Source organism: Rhinolophus sinicus, chromosome 3 (genome assembly GCF_057876585.1).
Source record: "Rhinolophus sinicus isolate RSI-liver-muscle chromosome 3, RSI-T2T, whole genome shotgun sequence".
NCBI classification, from domain to species: domain Eukaryota; kingdom Metazoa; phylum Chordata; class Mammalia; order Chiroptera; family Rhinolophidae; genus Rhinolophus; species Rhinolophus sinicus.
In genome coordinates this window covers 75,822,184-75,844,369 of record NC_142503.1, presented here as the reverse complement: position 1 = coordinate 75,844,369, position 22,186 = coordinate 75,822,184, and the positions used below count along the sequence as shown (strand labels likewise).

Here is a 22,186-nt window from a genome sequence, read left to right as displayed (position 1 = left end):
TCAGTGTGGCGAGGTGCTCACACTATGAGGGGTACATCAAGGGAAGAGCACTTTACATCTCTCGGATTCATCTTTCTTAAATTTTATTTTATGATTTTATTCATACAACATGTTCAGAATCTCAGATTAATCTTAATTGGGGATGTAAATGGAATGTGGAACAAAGGTGTACACATTATTATATTATTATAATTCTCCCTCTTTTGATAGAGTAAGAACAGAACTATATTAGACACAGTTGTTGGTACTAAGAAACATGCAGGAACTTGATCTTAAGGGATATCCAGTTCCACTCCTGAGACAGTTAAATAATAATATAAGAAATAAGTGGCAGTATAGAGGTCTCTTAGATTTGGATCATTCACTGTGACTTCATTCTTAGGTTTCATGTACTGGAAGTATATCTACCAATACTCCAGGTCTCCATGACCCCATGTTATATGGAACAGAACAGAGTTGGTCCTTGGTGACGGTCCTAGAGCATCTCCTTGCATCTCATTGGATCTGATTAGTTCACATGGCCATTCTAAACTCATCATCGTCACAAAGAGTAGGAGGATGGTAAGAGATGCAAGCTAGAATATTGTTCTTTGATTGATTATTCTTTAATTCTTGCACACAGGGGTAGAGTTAACTCCACTATAAGCACTTGGGCAGAATGAGGAAGAAGTTGGTGTCCCAGAGGAAAGTTGGGGTTAATGCAATCTGGAAAAAGGTAAATGGATACTGGGGAGAGAAATGAGATTCTTAAAAACGTTAAAAATGTTGGAAATTTATGGGCAGAAGAGTGATATTGCATAGGATGCTTAGACAATGTTATAAGCGAGGTAGGATGGAAGGGAGACATCAGATCAAAGAAGCAAAAGGCTAAACTGGATGGGATTAAATTCAAGGGTCAAGGGAGAATTGCACCCTGGGTCATGCCTGGGAATCACATGGATGAAGCATAGAATTCAGAGGTAGGCAATGAGGAATGACTGAACTTCTGCATACCTATTTGAATTTTGGTGCAAAGTTGTTTTGTATTCATCTGTCAGTCCTAGGCCCTTTCCCTTCTGGAGTGTTTGCAAAGTGCCTGAGACCTTATGGGTCACTCAGGGGAATAGCTGTCATCTAGGTGAAGGGTTTCACTTTACTTAAGTATGATTAAAAACAATTTCCAATGATTATTAATGGAGTGAAAGTGATTGTACCTTCTCATTCTTTCTTTCTGTCTCTCCCCCAACCCCTCTTTCTCAACCTGCTTAGGGTAACTTTGAAAACAGTGTAGAACAAGGGCAAAATCAGTTCCCCAAAAGATCACTGGAGTTTTCTTCTATGTTTTTGTAACACAAAAATGAGATTAATTGGAAAGTGGCAAGATTGAAGATATGTTTCAATTGCTTTAAGCAAAGGCCAGCTTTAATATAGAACATTTGTATCCTTTATTCTGAAAACAATTACGAGCTGACTTACTCATATATATATTACAGAATTCATTTGCTACTTAAAACCATGAAATTATCCAATTGAGTTTCTACATTTCTCTTTTAAAAACTTGTAAAAGACAAAAACAAGAACATGTAACATTTTATATATTATCATGTTAATTTCTTAGCAAGGTCTATATTATTATTGCATTTAGAAATATATGTTATTATTGTGTTGGAATTGGCAGCAACTTAGACTGAGGCCTTTTATTAAAAAAAATAAGAATGGAAACTTCTTTTCCATGAGAGTATGGGTTAGCCTTGCTTTGTTTTGAAGATCTAATAGCTGCCATATGTTACGCCTATTAAATGAATGATGTAATTTAGGCTGCATGTTGTCCTGCCAACTGCTCCATGCTGCCTCCTCACTTTTAGTGCATATTACTCCAATACGTCCATATATCACCCAGCAGTGTTAGTCCTTGGGCCCTTAACCCCATCCATCACCTACATAGGCTCTATCTCCTTCCCTCCAGAATTGAAACTAATGAAAAATAATGGTAAAGCTTGGCAAAGCGTGTGCTTGCAGAATAATAATCAGCCCAATATTCTGGCTCATGGATAGAAAACCAAATGGAGGGTTGATGCTTAAGACAAAAGCATGATGTACAATTAAGAAAATTCAATCTTCTCCAGGACACAAGAGACAGAAAAGTGCTTTCTCTTCTGTGAAACATTAGGTGGTGCATTTCTCTACCCTAGTGAGCAGGATGATGCAATGAGAATGATCAGAACAAAACTAAAGTCACTGATTGTATGTTGTATTCCCTTAGCTTGTGCCACGTCTTATAGCTCCTGTCGAGAAAGATAAAAGTTCAATCTGAGTATCTCAGATATTTATGCATCTATAACTTACATATTTTCCATTTTATAATGGGGAAACAGAGGGCCAAATTTCTTAATGACTTGTTTCAAGTTGCCTTTTATGTATCAGTGTTGATTAGAAGGAAATTTATAGGTATTAAAAATTACATTGGGAAAATCCATTATCAATGATTCTATAAATTTAACTGAAATCTATTTCTTACCAGCCAAAATTGCACTGTGCTACAATTACCTTGGGACTGTTTTTATTACCATTTTCCAGTGAGTAAGTCAGTGAGACTTTTTTAAGCATTGTAAAGGAATCCCCAAATTTGCCACAGTGTAGCTTGAAAGACTTATATCTTTGTATTCTATCTTATGTATTCATGTGTTAGAACTACTGATTGTAACTCAACACCCTACTATACTTTTAATATGGCAGATTTCTCTTGATAATTTGTATCTTCATATATTTCAGAGTTCTCTGTTTTTTATTCTTGTTGTTAAATTAGGATTGGAGAGATAGTTTTTCTTTTTTTAATTTACACCTTTTGCAGGTCCAGCAGGACCTAAAATTAATCCTTTCCTTTATGGGGAGTGCATTAACAGTTGTATTCTTATGTAACCTGTTGGCTCCCATTTGTCACTTTAATGAGCTTCCCCATTTCCTACTGTTTGACAATCTGTCCTTTTGGCATCTTAAAACTTCCTGCACTATCCCTCCTTTGGTAAATGTATTGGTTTGCTAGGGCTGCCATAATGAAGTACACCAAGACTGAGTGTCTTAAACAACAGAAATTTATTTTCTTACAGTTCTGAAGACTAGAAGTCCAAGATGAACGTGTCAGCAGGACTGGTTCCTTCTGAGGGACATGAGGAAAGGATGTTCTAGGTTCTCTTTGGCTGGTGGATAGTCGTCTTCTCCCTGTGTCTTCACATTGTCTTTCCTCTGTACGTGTCTGTGTCTAAATTTCCTCTTCTTATAAGGACATCAGTCATATGGATTAGAATCCACCCTAATGACCTCATTTTAACTTAATTACCTCTGTAAAGACTCTACCTCCAAATACATATGGTCACATTCTGAGGTAGTGTGAGTTCCTCAACATAAGAATTTTGGGGAGGCACAGTTCAGCCCATACCCGTGGGAAAGAAGAGCACAGAGATATTTAATGCCACCTGGCATTTCAAGGGTTTTGAATGGATCTCAAAAATATGAATTTTAGTTATCAGTTAAGACACATATTGGTATGTTGCATAGTTCTATTAGCCTTCTAGCAGTCAGAATGCTAACCTGGTAGGACTTAACCCCCATACATGTCAAGAAAACAATGCAATCTGAGTTAGCAGGTGTGGGACGTAGAGATTCTAAAACAGAAATGCAGAAAGAGATCCTTTAGAGATTTACGTACCAAATAGTAACAGAAATTAGATATTATTTTTAGTCATGTAGGGGTATTTTCATTAAGGTTACACCACACCCATAAACTAACACTCACCCACCTCAAAATTTCAACATGGCATTGTATTGAATATGTGCTTATTTCATGAGAGTCCACAGTGTAATTTCTCTATTGTCTTCAAGTCTGTAAATGTAGGAAGAGATCTCTAAATAATTATAAAAGATTGTGTAATGATCCCAAAATAGCCAAATAGCCTATTTCTTTGGAGTCATTATAAAAAATAGTACTATATAAAGAATCATATATTACTATTAGGTTGGTGCAAAAGTAACTGCGGTTTAAAAGGTTAAAACTAATTGCAAAAACCGCAATTGCACCAACCTAATAGAAGGTGGAAAAGATCGGAAGCTCTGTGAATAGCTTTTGACTGCTAATGCCATCATTTCCTCCTCTGAATCAGAAGTTGTGATTGAAGTAGAGATCTGCATGTTTTTTCATCATGATCTAGTGACAATGGCTTAGGGAAAGGTTGGTGGGTTGTTAAATTCTGGAGATGGAAGTTAGTCAGGGAGTTGATCCTGCAGTCTTTTACTAGATCAAAGCTATGTCTGCTCGCTGGGTTTCCAGCTTAATTCTGAGGACAACCCAGGGAGTAAAGCCCTATATCAGGGGAGAAGAGAGTAGAGGGAGCTATCCCAGCCTCTTCCTCCATGGAAAGTGACTTGGCCTTTTAAATTGTCACTCTGGGTTAAAGATGCCAGATCACATTTGTTATGAGCTGGATCTACTTCTCCTGTAGTGGTCACATTCAGAGGAGGGTACAAGGAGGGAAATGGAGGCACTAAATAGCTCCACTCAGCTGCTTCTACCAAAGGTTCTCAAAAAGGCTGGCATGTCATATATTCCAATTTAAAATGCTCCTTAAAAAAGCATACATTTCTGCATGCTGCCCGTTTTGCTTCAGTTGTTTCTGGATAAGGATTACATTACACTGGAGTATGTTTAGCAGGGTCTTAGAATTTCCTATATTAATCTGCTTGTTGTTCTTTAGAAGTCACATTTTTGGAGCTACATATAAAATAGGGTGAGTTTACTTTAGAAACAATGGAGATTGCTGTCAAGTGTTTTCTAAGCAGTATTTTCTTGAGCTATTATAAAGGGCAGCGCTCACTAATATGCTTAAGTGTAGAAATTGCTGTCTCACTAATGGATAAAAACTGGACAGCTTATCCCTTTTCTCAGAAAGTATTAGTGATTTCCTGTGGGGGGAAAAAGTTGGAGAAAACCCTTCCTACACTCTCTCCCAGTTTCCCATGTTATTTTCTGTGGCCTAAAGAGATATGCATCCTGTTCTCCTTTCCCAATTTATCATTTCCTCTCTTATCCTCAATCCCCACACACCCACAGGGACCAATTCTCACTTGTACTGTTTTTGTTGTGAATTTCATTTATTTCTATAATCCTTCAAAATGACTCAAAAAAGGGGATGTATATGTATTCTTAGAGGTGTCATCTCACTTGTTTTTAAATTATAACACCAAATGGAATTTTAATCAAGTTTCTTAGCTCAGTTAAATAAAAAGTTTAGGTACAAAGCAAGAGTTATAGCTACTATTTTCAATAATGGTGAAAATATTATGGTTGTAAATGATAATTCTTTATCTTGTAGGCTAGGGAGTAGAATAATCTAAAGCCTCTCACTTGTCAGTTTTGTCCATGACATGAATAGATCAATTCAATGTGTACATTTTTCAAATTCTCAAGAGTCTTCATTCAAGGGAGGGGCTGGACTCATTATGTGTGTGTACTGTCAGTCCTTGCTAAAATGGTGGACGTCCTAGACTCTTGTATTCACATTTGTGGCCATTTTTTTCTTTTTTCCTTTTAAAATCAGATTAGGCATATGCTAGAGTCAGTGGCTGTGTTAAGCTACACAGTTTGAGAGGAAAATTGGTAGTATTTGGAAAGCATTTTTAATGAAAGCCTGTTTATTTTTTGGAGCAGGTACTAAATGGATTAGTCAGAAAGTGGTTGGAAAAATAGGCATTTATTCCTCTGGGTACTTATGTGAGGGCAGAGCGCTGAAAGCAAAATATTTACAGGCACGTTGATTGATCTGGGAGCCAGTTGGAAAGTATTGCTAAGGATAGACTTGTTTTGATAAATGGTAACCATCGCCAAGATGGCAAAAACATGAGAAAGAGAGGGGCCCATACTTCTTTCCTTTTTGTAGGGCCAATCAATTCCACTTTATATTTCAACCAACTAAGCCATTCAAAGAGAGGATTCCAAAGAGATCTACAAGTACATTTTAAAAAAGAAAGGGACAATCATTTTATAAGCAAGTGCTTGTAGTGTCTTCACTGGTCAGGAAGTCAGAGAATATCCCTAAGTGAGCTAAATTATCAATTAGTTTTGCCACCTATGTAAAAAGGCTTAACCTGGTAAAGAGCCATTTCCTCAGAGAGATGAGGAAAAGGACATAAATTATGTCACATAGAGGCTTTTGAAAAGTAGGCGAACCTAGTGTAATCCATCAGAAATTTATTAATAATTTATTGGACTCAAGGTTTATTTGTCATTTCTTGTCTTCAAATGAGCTAAGGATTCACAATGTTGTTTGGACTGTGAGAAGAATTTATTCGAACTCTGACATGTCAAACTAGTCTCATCATTCCAATAAAACAATGTTTTAGGCAAAAAATGCAGAGAAAAATGGGACTGGGCAGAGAGCTGGATCACACAGACAAAGCCCTGGAGACCACCAGGAAGACAAAAGGAGCGACTGCAGGTTAGTGCAGGGCAGCCTGACAGCTAAGGAAGGAGGCTTGGACTGGCATGGGAGACGCTTTTCCTTACTCGAGGGCTTAGAGAAGGGTTAAGATCCCAGGCTTGGAACCATAAGTGTTTAAGTCTGATGCAAAATCAGTACATGATACACTGAACCTGGGCAATCTGAATATTTGAGGGATAGGTGTAGAAAGCCCCAGAATAAGAACAAACTGCAGAAACACTACACTGATTTGGGACAAAAAGGGGGTGACTATGCATCCAAAACCTGACAATGAAATAAAGAAGCCAAGCTACCAGATCTAATGGTGGTACAAGCTATGTCTGTGTCCAATACGACTCTGAATCAGGAGATGAATCCGGCATCAGTCTCACCATATGTGGCATGCAGCCATCGCCCACACTTAGCTCAGAAGGAGTCCAGAAAAGGGGTGTGGAAACTGTAGCCCTCATTGTCTTCAGGCTTCCTGGAATCTGGGGCCATGGCCACTTGGTTAGCATTCTTAAAACTGGAATTTTGACAGGATTATATTTGTTAAGCCTTGTCAGTTTTCACCCATAGTGAAAAACTATTAGAAAGAAAAAAGGTGTCATTTGCTTGTTTCAGAAACAGGCAGTATGGGAAAAGCAGAATGGAAGATGGCACCTGTGTTGGCCTTTATGGGGAATCACTGGACAGCAGTGTCTACAGCAGTGATTCTCAATGTGGGGGTGAGGTGTTTTGCCCCAGAAGAACATTTGACAATATCTGGAGATATTTTTGATCGTTAGGACTGTAGGAGAGCATACTATGGACATCTAATGGGGAGAGGCCAGGGATGCTGCTAAACATTCTGCAATGCACCCCAAAAATTGTTGGGTTCAACATGAAAATAGTGCAGAAGTTAAGAATCCCTGGTCTAGAGGCAAGTAAATGGTCCAGCTGAAAACAAGAGAAGGGAAGGGGTCTCCCCACCAGGCCTGGTACAGGAAAGGGGTGAAGACCCTGTGGATGGGAAACTGCTAGAGAGCAAATAATGTCCGCAGGGTGGGAGTGGGATGAGGTGGAATGGATTGGGGAGTATTTAGAGAAATGTTCTTCATTCCTTAACAAATCTATCTAGATGAGAAGCTAACATCTGTTGCTTTAGAGGGGGAGTTAATTTTCTCTGTTTGTTTTCTGGAGGGATCTGTGGTCAAAGCCCTTCTTGCCTACATACTCTCACTTTTCAATGTCTTCAGAGCCAGAAGGAGGAGATAAGATCTACTTTCTCTTTTCGGTCTCCTTTCCCTTGAGAAAAATCTTCCCTTGACATTGCTCCTTCCTCAAACTATCATTTGATTCTCTACTTTCTTTAATGGCCACCGAGTGGTTTCTGCTCAGTGCCTCCATTTTCTTCTCACACACAACCCATCCTTCCTACTATTTGACTGAGTTTATGCGGTTAACGTTCATCCGTGCTTCCACTTTGCTCTACCCAGCATCATTTATCTTATTTTATTTTTATTAAATTTATTGGGGTGATACGGATTAGAAAAATTATAGGCTTCAAGTATACAATTCTATAATACATCATCCATCTGTTGCAGTGTGTGTTCACCAACCAGTCAGTTCTCCTTCCATCACCATGTATTTGACCCCCTTTTTATCCTCTTCTACCACGCCCCTCCCCCCTTAACCTCTGGCAACCACTAAACTGTTGTCTGTGTCTATGAGTTTTTGTCTTGTTCATTTGTTGCTTTCAGTTTTATATCCCATATATGAGGGACGTCATATGGTTCTCTACTTTTTTATGTCTCACTTATTTCACTTAGCATGATAATCTCCAACTCCATCCACATTGTCTCAAATGGTAGTATTTCATCTTTCCTTATGGCTGAGTAATATTCCATTGTATATACACACCACATCTTTTTTTTTTTTTAATCCAGTCATCTATTGCAGGACACTTTGGTTGTTTCCATGTCTCGGCCACCGTGAATAATGATGCAATGAATGTAAGGGTACATATCATATATCTTTACACATAAATGTTTTCAGATTTTTGAGATAGATACCCAGAAGAGGGATTGCTGGGTTCTATGATAATTCTATTCTTAATTTTTTGAGGAATCTTCATACTGTTTTCCATAGTGGCTGTGCCAATTTACATTCCCACCAGCAGTGTATGAGGGTTCCTTTTTGTCCACAACCTCTCCAACACTTGTTATTACTTGTCTTGCTAATAATAGCTGTTCTAACAGGTGTGAGGTGGTATCTTATTGTGGTTTTGATTTTTATTTCCTTAATAGTTAGTGAAGTTGAACATCTTTTCATATATCTCTTGGCCATTTGTACATCTTCTTGGGAGAAGTGTTTGTTCAGGTTCTCTGCCCATTTTTACTTTGGATTGTTTTTGTTGGAGAGTTGTATGTGTTCTTTATATATTTTGGATTGTAGCCCTTTATAGGAGGTGTTGTTTGTGAATATCTTCTTCCATTCGGTTGGCTGTCTGTTTTGTTGATGGTTTCTATTGCTGTGCAGAATATTTTTAGTTTGATGTAGTCCCATTTGTTTATTTCTTGCTTTACTTCCCTTGCCTTGAGGTCAAGTTCATGAAATCATCTCTGAACCCAATGTCCATAAGCATAGTACCTATGCTTTCTTCTATGCAATTTATTGATTCAGGTCTTATGTTTAGGTTTTGATCCATTTTGAGTTATTTTGGTACATGGTGACAGATAGCAGTCTAGTTTTGTTCTTTAGCATGTGGCTTTCCAATTTTTCGAGCACCATTTATTGAAGAGGCTTTCTTTTCTCCATTATATGTTTTTGGCTCCTTTGTCAAAAATTATCTGCCCATACTTATGTGGGTTAATTTTTGGGGTCACTATTCTATTCCATTGGTCTGTGTGTCTGTTTTTGTACTAATACCATTCTGCTTTGATTACTGTCACTTTGTAGTATAAATTGAAGTGGGGAGTGTGATACCTCCAGGCTTGTTCTTTTTTTGTCAAAGTTGCTTTGGCTATTCAGGCGCTTTTGTGATTCCATACAAATCTGATGATTTTTTGTTCTGTTTCTTTAAAAAATATCATTGGGGTTTTGATGGGGATTGCATTAAATTTGTACATTGTTTTGGTAATATGGCCATTTTAACTATGTTGATTCTTCCAATCCATGAACATGGAATATCTTTCCATTTCTTTGTGTCTTTTTCTATTTTTTTAAATAATGTTTTATAGTTTTCAGTGTATGGAGCCTTCCCATCCTTTGTGAAGTTTATTCCTAGGTATTTCATTCTTTTTGTTGCAATTGCAAAAGGAATTTCTTTTTTCATTTATTTTTCTGAAATTTCATTGTTAGTATATAGGAAAGCAATGGATTTTTTTTTTTTTTACATTGATTTTGTATCCCACAGCTTTACTGTATCTGTTTATTGTTTCTAATGGGTTTTTTTAGTGGAGTCTTTCAGGTTTTCTATATAAAGAATCATGTTATCTGCAAAAAATGACTATTTAACTTCTTCATTCCCAATTTGGATGACTTTTATTTCTTTCTCTTGCCTGATTGCTCTGGCTAGGACTTCCAAAACTCTCTTGAATAATAGTGTGGTGGAGGGCATCCCTGTCACGTTCCTGATCTTAGAGGAAAAAGCTTCCAGTTTTCACAATTAAGTATGATATTAGCTGAGAGTTTGTTATGTATGGCCTTTATTATATTGAGATACTTTCTGTCTATACCCATTTTATTAACTGTTTTAGTCATAAATGGATGTTGTATCTTGTCAACATCTTGTTGCATTTATTGATATGATCATGTGATTTTTATTTTTAATTTTTTAATGTGGTGTGTCACATTGATTGATTTATGTACAAGGATGGTATGAACCATCCTTGTGCCCCTGGAATGAACCCCACTTGATCGTGATATGTAATCTTTTTAATGGATTGTTGTATTTGATTTGCTAATATTTTGTTTAGGATTTTTGCGTCTGTATTCATCAGAAATATTGGTCTGTAGTTTTCTCTTTTTGTGTTTTCCTTACCATATTTTGATATCAGGGTAATGTTGGCCTCCTAAAATGAGTTAGGAAATATTGCCACTTCTTCAATTTTTTGGACGAGTTTGAGGACAGGTATTAAATCCTCTTTGAATGTTTGGTAGAATTTAGTAGTGAAGTCATCTCATCTGGTCCTGGACTTTTGCTTTTGGGGAGGTTTTGGATGATTGTTTCAATTTCCTTACTGTTGATCGGCCTATTTAGATTTTCCAGTTCTTCGTGATTCAGTCTAGGAAGGTTATATATTTCTAAGAACTTGTCCATTTCTTCTAGGTTATTGAATTTGGTGGCATATAGTACTCTTGTATTATCTTTTGTATTTCTGTGGTATCCATTGTGACTTCACCTCTTTCATTTCTTATTTGTTTGTGTCTGTGTCTTGTCTTTATTTTTCCTTAGTGAATTTAGCCAGTGGTTTGTTAATTTTATTAATCTTTATGAAGAAACAGCTCTTTGTTGCATTAATTTTTTTCTATTGTCTTCTTTTTCTCTATTTCATGTAATTCTGCTCTAATTTTTATTATTTCCTTCCTTCTGCTGACCTTGGGTTTCATTTAATCTTATTTTTCTAGTACTTTGGGATGTAATGTTCCATTTTTTATTTGGCATTTTTCTTATTTCTTGAGATAAGCCTGTAATGATATAAATTTCCCTCTTAATACTGCTTTTGCTGCATCCCAATAATTTTGATATGATGCGTTCTCATTCTCATTTGTTTCTATGTATCTTTTGATATCCCCTTTATTTTTTCTTTGACCCAATCGTTCTTTAGTAGGATGTTGTTTAATCTTCACATATTTGTGTTTTGTCCCACTTTCTTTTTGCAGTTGATCTCCAATTTCAAAGCATTGTGGTCGGAGAATTTGCTTGGTATGATATCAGTCTTCTTAAATTTCCTGAAGCTAGTTTTGTGTCCCAACAGATGGTCTATCCTTGAGAATGTTCCATGTGCACTAGAAAAATATATGTAGTCTGGTGTTCTAGGATGAAATTCTCTGTAAGTGTCAATTACGGCCATTTGGTCTAATGTGTCATTTAAGGCTGATATTTCCTTACTGATTTTCTGTTTGGGTGATCTATCCATAGCTGTCAATGGCGTATTTAGGTCCCCTGCTATTGTGTTTTTATCATTTTCTCCCTTTAGTTCTGTTAATAGTTGCTTAATATATTTTGGCGCTCCCTGATTAGAAGCATATATATTGGTAATTGTTATGCCTTCTTGTTGTATTGTACCGTTTATCATTATGAAATGTTCATTTTTGTCTGTTGTTACCTTTTTTATCCTGAAGTCTATTTCATCACATACAAGTATGGCCTGATTTTCTCTGCATGCCATTTGCTTGCAGCATCATTTTCCACCCTTTCACTTTGAAAAGAGATGTGTCTCTTGTAGGCAGCATATGGTTGGATTTTGTTTTTTGATTCAGTCTGCTATTTTCTGCCTTTTTATTGGTGAGTTCAGTCCATTTACATTTAAGAGGATTATTGATATATGAGGATTTCCTATAGCCATTTTATCTTTGTTTTCTCCTAACTCGGTGTCTCCATTTTTTCTTTGCGTTTCTGTCTGTTATTTTAGTTTGGCGGTATTCTATGATTTTTTTTTTCCCCCTATGTTTCCTCTTTTGTTATGTTATGTGTCTCTGTTCTGGATATTTTTTTTTTTTTTGAATGGTTACCATTAAGTTTATGTAAAAGTGTGTTTCATATATACAGTAGTCCTTTTTCTTCAGCATGAATCTTATCTTCATTCCCCATTGCAAATTCAGACCTTTACCCTCTGCTCTTTTATATTTTTGTTGTCACAAATTATCCCTGTTTATGCTATGAGTTCATTTCTAAGTTGCAGTAGCAAATCGTCTTCTTCGTTTTCTTTTTTTTAAAAATGTTTTTATTTCCTTTACCCTTTATGTTATGCTTAGGTATATAGTGCCCTATACTGTGTAGGGATTTCCATTTCCTATTTCTGTCTGTCTGTTAGTAGTCTTACTCATAGTTTTGTATTTTTTTGTCTTTTGGTTTCAAGTAGAATTACCTCCTTAACAATTTCCTGTAATGCAAGCCTTGTGGTACAAAATTCCCTCAGCTTCTGTATATCTCAAAAGGTCATTATTACTCCTTAATATTTAAAACATAACTTTGCTAGATATACGAGTATTATTCTTGACTGGTAATTTCTGTCTTTCAATATTTTGAATATTTGATTCCACTTCCTCCTGGCTTATAGAGTTTCTGCAAAAAATCTGATGATAATCTAATGGGCTTTCTTTTGTAGATTACTGTCTTCTTTTCCCTGGCTGCCTTGAGAATTTTTTCTTTGTTATTAATTTTTGACAGTTTCAATATAATGTGCCTTGGAGAAAGCTTTTTAGGATTGTGGTAATTAGGTATTACCTGTTTGCTCCTTGGATTTGAGGACCCAGTTCTTTCTATAGGTTTGGGAAGTTCTCGTTGACTATTTGAATAAGCTCTCTGTACCCTTCTCTCTCTCTTGCCTCCTTCTGATATACTCATTATTCTTATATAGCTCTGTCTGATGAAGTCAGACAGTTCTTGTAGAGTTCTTTCTTTTCTTTTAACTCTCAAGTCTCTCTTCTTCCATTTGTGTCATTTCCAGATTTCTAACTTCGATGTCACTGATTCTTTCCTCCATCTGGTCAGCTCTATTTTCTAAGTTTGCTATTTAATTCTTCATCTCTTTTATTGAGTTCTTCAGCTCCAAATTTTCTATTTAGTACTTTTAAAAAATTTCAATCTCTTTGATAAAGTATATTTTGTTCATTGATTTTATTTATGATTCCATTAAACTGCCTCTCTGTGTTTTCTTGCATCTTGTTGAGTTTTTTCAGAACAGCAATTTTGAATTCCCTATCATTTAAGTTGCATATATCCATGTTTATTTTCTGGAGATTTTCCTTTTTTTTTTTCTTCTGAGCTGCCTTGTTGGTTATTCATTATAATTGATAGATTATTTCTCTTTCTGGGCATCTACAAAAATGAATTTTGCAGCCGGTTGATATGAGTAGGTCTTTCTTTTGTTTTCCAGCAGGTAGCACTGGGGAGTTTTATTTTCTTTTGCCCAGTTCCAGCTTCTTTTGGTGGAATATTTCCTGGAAAGTTGAGCATCACCTCTGTGACCAGGTCCCGAAGGTCAAAGGATATCACCCCCATGGGAGGATGTGTTAGACAATTGAGTTCTGAACCCCTGAAATCCCAGTGCTGCCCCTGTAGCCAGATGCAGAGTTGTGTGCCTCAGTAGCCCAGGGTATCCCCGCTGGGATCATCCACGAAAGGTGGCGGCATGGTGGGCTGGGTGAGGTGACGGGTGTGTTTCTGTCTTTGTTTTCCTGCAAATAATGGCAACTGCCAGACCACAGCTTCTTTGACCCTATATCTCTTCCTTTGTTGCTGGAATTAGTCGTAGTGTAGGTCTGCCACTCAGGAACTGTCTCTCCAGTTCTCAGGGCTGTATATATTCTGCTGTTTAACTTGACATTGCTACGTGTTTTTTTTCTAGTACTTTCTGCTAGTACAGGAGTGTGCCTGGGAGGCGAGCTGTGGGTGGGTTCTGGGAGGCAGCCAGGCTCCATGGCTTTGTTTTCCACCTGGCAGTGAGGGCTGTTAGATGAAAGCTGTCACATTCCTGTGTTTGGTCTTTGCCCCAGGGTCTCTGCCCCAATCACTGGGTTCAGCCTTGTTATATTCTGATCTCTTAGGCTGGAACACTGGGAGCCACAGGAAGTGCACCTGTCGTCTCAGTCCTCCTCTCTCCCCGGACCACAATGAGCTCCGGGCTGCCTCTGCAGCCGTGTCTCTGCATTTCCCCTTTTTCTCCTCCCCTGTTCACCCCGATTCACCCACCTTCAGATGTTTCGATGTGTGGATCTCTCAGACATTTTTGTGTGTTGCACAGGGAATCATTTGTTGAATTATAGCTGTTCAACTTGCAACTTCAAGTGGAGAGGTCACAGTGGGGACCCCTCACACCGCCATGCTTCTGACATTACCTCGTTACCCAGCATCATTTAAATAGTCCTTATTCCACTTGTTTCTCTCTGGTGTTTAACACTATTGTCTACACATTTTTTTTTCTTGAAATTCTTTCTTTCCTTTGGTTATCTACACCTTTCTGGTCTCTCTTTTTCACTTCAAAATCCTTCTCTTACCCCTTTTCTAGTTTAGTGCCTACTCCTGGTCTTCACAACTGTCTTCTGTCCTTCTTTAATATATTTCGCTTGTGATGTCTTCTCACACTCCTCCATCAACTCACTCTGGATAGTTCTTTTGTCTTAAATTGCCAGACCCAGGGCAAAACTCCTCTGACCTATACGTCTCTTGCTTCTTACGTGACTGGCTTTCCTTGTCTCCACTGAATCAGATTTGCTTCAAGACTTTGAATTTCTGCTCCAGTGGGACAGTTCATTTTTCCCCAGTAAGTGAGCAACCATTAGCCACGAAGTTACTTATCCACCAAGGTTCCAGTTTACTGACCCTATACCTGCCTCATTTTACCATACAAATACACTGTAGATGAATTTCCAGTTTAACTAGCTTGGCTTTCACAGTCTCCCACTAATGTGCTAAGCTTAGAACTCTTATAACTTGATTCTTTTCCCTTTCATTTAAGTCTTGCTATGCTTTCTCCTAGGTAATATTAGTATTTATGAGGCAAGAGTCTCTACTTCCTTGGGTCCAAGAGTGGAAGCTTGAAAATGTCTGGCTCTGAAGTATAGAGAAGCCAGTGAGCAAAAATGGGGGAGGGGGGGTAAGGAGGCGTTTTGGAACTTTTAAAATCACATGATGCAGGCAATTGCCACACTGTAAGCTTGACTCTGGCATATTTAATGCATTTTGTGTTTAAATCTTCCTGCTTCATATGGCAATTACCATCCTACAGAGCAAGAACAGTGGGGTCTTGAGAGCTTGTCAACAAGAGTAAAAGAAAAGGATATGAGTTGGAAAGAAGTAGAAGGAAATTAAACTGACTTCCAGGGTTTCCCTGTACTAGCTATCATTCAAATAATTTAATAAGTCTCATGTGCTTTACTTTAAATACAGTTTTGAAAATTTGCATGAAATGAATTCTGCAAATAAAGTGCAAATATTCAGCAAATATTTCAAACTTACTATTTAAAATTCACTCTGGTAAATTTGATTAGGTTGCAAAGAGTGCTTTAAAATAATGACTTTCATTTCATAGAAGCTATATCTTCCAATACCAGGTTTGTTTGAATTTATTCCAAATTTGATTTCATAACCACATGTCCAAGAAAATAATTTCTATTCTGCCACTGGTCAATATCTATGTTAAAATGGCTTGCCTGAAGCTGGCCCAAAGAGAATTTAAAAATCTGATCTTTTTTCTGCTTGCTTTTCTCAGTTTTGAAAGCCAGGATGAGCAATTTAGGCTAAAATAGTACTCTGTAGCCCAAATCAAACAAACTATACCAAATCCTTTGCAGATTTTTCACTTCTTTTTGTGCTGTTACATTTCATTCTTTAATGTCATCCAACTCTTCTTTTCTACTCTGAAAAAATAAAGTTATTGGGATTTATTTAGTTTTATATTTCTAAATGTAAGTAGGGGAAATTAGTGAGGATAATGGGGAAGGTGTGGTATTGTATTTAGGTTACACTAGGTAGACATTTAACTCAATGTTTGATTAATTCATAAAGGAAGATATGAACAAGGTCTGAAATTCATGTAATTCAGAAACATACAATTTCTATATTTTTCTACCATTTTAACTGTATTTCCTAAAACATTACTTATGAGAGAAAAGTCAAGCTAGAAATTACAAGTCATAGACAGCAATGGGTATTCCTTAAAGTTGGCAGAAAAGTTCAGTAAAGATATCTAAGACACTCATAGTAATTCAGTTTAATTAAAATTTTAATTCATGAACTTCAGACTATGTCCTGTTGTTTCTGTGGGTTGATATTTGGCAGAAAAAAACCCCACCACATTTCACCCAACAATGAGAAAAATTAGAGGGTTTTTTGTTTGATTTGTTTGTTTTTTGTTTTGTGGCAGATCGCTGTTGGAGATAACATTTTATCCATCTCGAAAAGTGCTATTTATAAGGTAGGTGAAATTCTATTACTGCCAGTTTATGGAAGCATGAATTTCATAACAGTGAAAGCAAAGCTGAATGCAACCAGTAGGTAGCCCTGTTTCTGATTGTTTTCATCTTGAGAAACATCAACGAAGTATAATTTTGGTATTTTACTTAGAAATTTTACTAATTTACTGAGAAATATGCTGTGAGTAGGTAAAGTCCACAGAATACAGCATCAAGGCTTGAAATAAATCACCAGGGCCCAAGGAACAAGTGAAAAGGTAATTTCCACATTGCATTCTAAATCATCAAGATTTGTTTATCCTATATTTTTAAATTAATATGATATTAGCAAAGCTTCAGTTTCATAATAGAAATATCAGCTCATAGACATGGACAGTAGTTTAGTGGTGCCAAAGGGTAACTGAAGTGGGGGTGATCGTAAAAGAGGGTAAATGGGATCAAATATATGGTGATGGAAGGAGAACTGACTGGGTGGTGAACACACAATGTAATATATAGATGATGTATTACAGAATTGTACTATGTAATTTTACTAACCATTGTCACCCCAATAAATGTTAATTAAAGAGAAAAAAGAGATATTAGTTATTCTCACAAGGGATTTTGTTTTCTTTTAAATTCTTAAGATTTTATTTAAGCAAAAATCAATTGGAATCGATCAGTGTCAAATCAGAAGTGGTTTCCGTTCTCCCTTTTTTCCCTTTTTCTAAGGTGAAAAATTCAACCATCAGTTTCATAACTGTCTCGTTTAGGTCCACGTGAAGGAATCTATGGGTAATTGTTTGCCAAATGGTGTGATGGATTTCCACATTTCTCTCCCACACAGTCAGTCCATTCTTCCTTATGCAACCCCAAATAATCTTTAAAAAGTTTTAATCAGGTCAAATCATCTTGCTTAAAAATGCCATTGGACTGTAAACTATAAAGACCTTGACATTTTTGAAGAGTATACGCCAGTATTTTATTTTACTTTTTGGTTGAATGTCCCTCACTTTACAAGTCTGACATTTCCTCATCATTAAATTCCATTTATGCAATTTTGGCAGGAATATCACACAGTTGCTTTTTCTGCTCAGTGTATCACATCAGGAAGCATACAGTGTCAGTTTGTCCCATTATTAGTAATGTTAAATTGAATCACTTGGTTAAGGCCGTGTCTCTCAGTTTTCTCTGTTGTAAAGTACCTATTTTTCCCCCTTTGTAATTAGTATGTACTTTTTGGGAAGATGCATTGAAATTATGCAAATATCATGTTTCTCAGCAAAATTTCTTCTAATTAGTTTAGTACCCATTGTTGATTCATGCCTGATTCAATTATTAGTATCATGGTTGCCACTTTTAATTCCATCATTCCTTTTATATTTATTTTATATAAACATATTGCTATATATTTCCCTCCTCCCTCTTTTTTCTTTTTCATTCTTTTTTTTTTTTTGGTGTGTGTGTGTGTGTTTCTTTTTCTCTTTCATTAGCATGGACACATGGATTGTTATTTTATTCAATGAGATAAAACTCATTACTATCATTATTTATTTTGATGCTCAATTTGATGCAGTTTGGCCAGTAAGAACTGTTAAGTTGCCCTGTGTCCTTTTGATACAAAGTCACTATTTTTTTAAATGACTTTTATTTCCTGGCATAATATTTGGCAGATGGATCTAGAACGTGATCAGACTCAGGTCCAGTACCTTTGGCAAGACTCTAATTGGTGTGGAAAAACCATAAGTCTGGTTGTCTCTATTGTGATGTGAGCAGTCTGTATCTCTTAATTCATTGAGTTCACAAAATAATGATTACCCAGGGGTATAGTACATAATAGAAAGGTAGGATTGAAATAATGAATGAGTTCCCTATCAATATCTGAAAGTGACCAATGACTACTTTTTGATGTTGTTCAACTTACGGATTTAAATATATGTGGTGGATTTCAATTGCAATTATCTTTGTTGAAGCTCAACTTATACATCTTTGGCAGGTGGGAGCCTCTTCAAGTTGATTCCTGGGGTTTCTTTTTTTTTCTTTTTTTTTTTTACATAACCATAATAATTTTTGATGGCTTCCTCCCTTCTGGCATGAAAAGATGTTCCAGATTTATTTTATGTATTTCCTCCCCAGATTTGGAATCAGTCCTGTTTCTGAGACAGTCTCTCTCTCTCTTTTTAAATTAAAGTTTATTGGGGTGACAATTGTTAGTAAAGTTACATAGATTTCAGGGGTATAATTCTGTAATACATCATCTGTATCTCACATTGTGTGTTCACCACCCAGAGTCAGTTCTCTTTCCATCACCATATATTGGATCTCCTTTACACTTATCTACCAGCCCCCTCTCCCCCTTACCCTCTGGTAACCACTAAATTATTTTCTGTGAGACAGTGTCTCTTGATCTTTTAAAGAATTGTTACCCCCCAAGAGAAAAAATTACATTAAATTAAAATTATATTAATATATCCTTAACAAAGGAAATCAAATATTAAGGAATAAAATTTTTGTGTGTGTGTAGAATTGAGCTTTAGAAAACCACAGACCATTGTAATGTAGGATTTTTTTCATCTCCCCAAAGCCAATTTCCTCCCCATTATGGGACACTGTTGCCTTACTGAGGGCACACTCCGAGAAACCTGGGTTTATTTTAGTGCAAATGATATTTCAAGACCAATCTGAGCACTAGGGATACCCCAGTACTACTTAACATCTTCTTTATTCTACCTGCATCTCCTTTCTTCCACACTGTGAATCCCATAGTTATTCCCTTGCTTTATTGTACATTGTACAATAACAAACTCATAATAGCAATGCTACTGCTATTACCACCGATATCATTACTCCAAACAGTTAAAAATTTGCTCTGCATATGTTCTCCTTATTCTCCCTCCCGCTTCCCTCCTTTTTCAATGATTCTGCTGTCTATGTTGTTTGAGCTTACAATCATTAAGTACTATACTATCTCTCTTAATACTCATTTAGTTCTACATGAAACTATTTCATGCTTACCCTCATATCTTATGGTAATCTCTCTCTGGTCATTCAGGTTGTCTGAAGCTTGTTCTCCAGTGGAATCCTCAGGAAGGCTCATGGGAACAATAGTCCCTAAGGTTTTGCACATTGATGTCAATATGTGCTCTTTACACTTGAAAGTCAGTTTGGATTGGATAAAATCCTTGGCTCACATTTTCTGTCTTAGAAGTCTTAACTATCTATGTTACCTCATTTTCTTGTGGCACAAAACAGTGCCTAAAGATGACAATTAGATGAAAATCTATTTTCCTTCCTTTATGTCATTTGCTCATTTTTAAAAATGCTCAAAGGAAATTTCTCTTTTTCTTTAAAGTCCAACCATTTTACTGGTATATGTCTTGGTATTGGTAATTATGAATCTCAATATGTAGTTCCAAGAAAAACTTTCAGGGACGTTTTATTGAATTTGTAGTTTTTAACAAATATTCTCAAACCTTGCTTGGGTTTTCACAGAGACTCCTGTTTTCTGTGTTGGATCTTTGTCTATGTGCGGTATTTACTCCTTTTCTCTTAAATCCTTTTTAAACTCTGTCTTCATTTCTTTTTTATTTTTGTCTTCATTCCTTTTTAATATTTAATTTAATACTTCTTTTCACCTTATAAATCTTATAAGGCATTATGTATTATGTTTATTTGCTTTTCTGCTCTAGACTTCTAGTTTATTCTTCATTACTGAAATGTTGTTATTTTTAAAAATTTATTTCTAATTCTTTTGTGAGTGGGGAAAAAGGGATATAAAACTTTTGCCTATGTTATAGGCTGTCTACTAGGATTTAGGGATACTACTTAGAATCATATTTAGACACAATCACGGTTGCTCAACTCAGACTTACGGAATTTTCAATATCTGCATTTTGTATTTCCATTGACTTGTAGTTGTTTCTTATTAATATATTCAAAACCATCTAAAATCATGAGACTGAGGCCCTGAAAAGTCCAATGTCTGTGCAGTGATAATGACTAGATCTTACATTGATTCTATTGAATAATGTCATAGAAACCAAATTTATAAAAAGACAAACTTAAACTTTGAGACCACAAGTCTATACCAGTAAGTGTGCTTTGCTTGCATATAAGAAAACTGAGGTAGAGAATACAGCAAATGTAATGATTTATGTACCTGGAAGTCCTGAGTTAGGGCAGATTTAAGGTTGGTTTCATTCACCAACTCAAAAATGGCATCACGTACTCATTTTCCCACCATTTTCCTATTCTATCTTGGTTCCATCTTTATTTCATTGTTGAGAGCTGAAAAGCACATTGAGACACTATAAAATATTACAGCATGATTGCCAACTACTCCCAGGATTACAGGCTTCTTCATCTAAATCCAGGGAGAGAGGAAGAGAGCTGGCTTCTCATAGCTTTCTCAGAAATGCACACATCAATTATTAGTATTATTTTGCTATGTTTTAAAAATAGGGATTTTTCTAACACCATTATTTTTTCTACTATTATTAGTTGGCATTCTACTGTCAAAAATGTTTTTCCATCCTCTCCTTCCCTCCCTTCCTCCCTCCCACCTTCCCTTGCATCATTTATTTCAACATGAAATCATAGATTCTTATTTTATCCAATGGATTATAATATGGTGATTATATAACTTATTTTTAATGCTAAAAATGTTCTAATTTTTATTGTATTTTGAGCACTTCTTACTTTCTGAAACAAGACATTCCACGTTCATCTTGTGTTTCCCCTACTCTAACACTCAGATCAACCATTTCTCCCAAGAGTCCTGTTTCCTTGAGTGGAAAATTGTATTTACAAACAAGATCTGGGTGCCAGATATGCTCATTGTTACTGGTGTGTCATTGAATCTAGGTTCTCCTAGAGGCTGAGCTAGGAAATACATATACACATACACAACACAATACTTCTTAAAATATGATTACATCCTAACAAAAGATTTCAGGGCAGATTTGCCATTTAATTGTAGTTGAAAATGAGAGACAATTTGTTGATCCTTATGGTTCTAGTTTGGTAAAATGTATGTAAAGAGAGCCATTGAATACCTTTAATCAAGGACAGGATTTGAATCCTTTGAATGATGTGTCTATGCTTCAGTAACACAAGAAATAACCAGTTTGTGACCTAAACAGATCACTAAAGACCTAAAGAGTGTATCTGAACTTTCAATATTTATAACAAAGCCTTGCGTATAGCCATATATCTATGTATCAGTTTTGGTATGTTCCTATGAAACAGATTTGGAAATGTTATGCCAATTTTACAGATGGGAAATCAGAGAAGACCCTCAGGGTCTTAGTTATAGCCTTATTAGGACATGTCTTTTGATTATTAGTTTAATTTTTGTTCCATAGTCTCCATTGCTTTGTAATCAGTGCAGTTTGCTAGGGCAACCCCACCATTTTAAGCAATGAGTACATTTTACACTCTGTCTTATGGTGGCTGCCATTGTTCTGCCTCACTAGTCTTTCAGAGATTAATTAGTATCCAAAGTTTAAAAAAAAAATATCCAATCCTGAAATTTAGGGGATTTGAGTCCCCCTCATACGTACCTCAATAGTACTTGTCAAGCCTCAGGTCTTCTGTATGGAGTTAGGAATATTTCTTTGTTTGCTTTCCAAGGAAAG

General features: G+C 36.2%; 1 long non-coding RNA gene across 2 annotated transcripts in view; it reads left to right on the top strand.

Moving 5' to 3' along the window:
- The window catches only part of LOC141570676 (uncharacterized), a 202,951-nt gene that overhangs the window by 23,418 nt on the left and 157,347 nt on the right, over positions 1-22,186 (top strand). For both annotated transcript variants that reach the window (XR_016020709.1, XR_016020708.1), the window contains exon 3: positions 16,523-16,573. This is a non-coding gene — a long non-coding RNA (uncharacterized LOC141570676). The remainder of the gene's footprint in view (positions 1-16,522; positions 16,574-22,186) is intronic.